The sequence below is a fragment of the Mandrillus leucophaeus genome, unplaced genomic scaffold (genome assembly GCF_000951045.1).
Source record: "Mandrillus leucophaeus isolate KB7577 unplaced genomic scaffold, Mleu.le_1.0 Scaffold19, whole genome shotgun sequence".
Taxonomy (NCBI): Eukaryota; Metazoa; Chordata; class Mammalia; order Primates; family Cercopithecidae; genus Mandrillus; species Mandrillus leucophaeus.
Window position 1 is genome coordinate 8,060,094 of NW_012101920.1, and position 775 is coordinate 8,060,868.

General features: G+C 45.7%; 1 protein-coding gene across 1 annotated transcript in view; it reads left to right on the forward strand.

Moving 5' to 3' along the window:
* Nucleotides 1–775, forward strand: part of LOC105538337 (vesicle-associated membrane protein-associated protein B/C-like) — a gene marked incomplete at its 3' end in the record, with an annotated part of 50,241 nt that overhangs the window by 3,261 nt on the left and 46,205 nt on the right. The gene's annotated exons all lie outside the window — the stretch shown is intronic.

Genomic DNA, 775 nt, shown 5'->3' on the forward strand with positions numbered 1-775 from the left:
GCTCACTACAAGCTCCGCCTCCCGGGTTTACGCCATTCTCTTGCCTCAGCCTCCCAAGTAGCTGGGACTACAGGCGCCCGCCACCTCGCCCAGCTAGTTTTTTTTCTATTTTTTAGTAGAGATGGTGTTTCACCGGGTTAGCCAGGATGGTCTCGATCTCCTGACCTCGTGATCGGCCCATCTCGGCCTCCCAAAGTGCTGGGATTACAGGCTTGAACCACCGTGCCCAGCCTAATTTTTGGATTTTTTTATAAAGGTAGAGTCTTGCCATGTTGCCCAGGCTGGTCTTGAATTCCTGGCCTCAAGCAGTCCTTCCGCCTCGGCCTCCCAAAGTGCTGGGATTACAGGCATGAGCCACTGCACCCAGCCTAAGTGTGTGTTTTCTTTTATATTTCTTTTTGTCTTTTTCACTAAGTCATAGGAATTTTTTAAAAATTGTCACTCTTTCTGTTGATCTCAGTTCTTCCAAGGCCTAAATGTTTCCTTGCCATCTCCTCACTCTGAGATCCCACTTGTTGTCCAGCTTGAAGAGTGCTTTCCAAATGAGTCACTTTCAAGGCATTATGTAGCGCTCTCCTGTCATTCTCTTCTCCCTCCCCTTCCATGAGAGTCCGTCTGTGGTAAATAGTATGTCTTATATATTTTTTGGTTATAGTTCAAGACTCTAGATCATTCTTTATACCCTAGCCCGTTCCCCTAGCAATGATATTGTCGCATGGAAGTGGTCTGTTGAACATCCATACTCACTAGGTTAAGGTTTTTTTTTTTTTTTTTT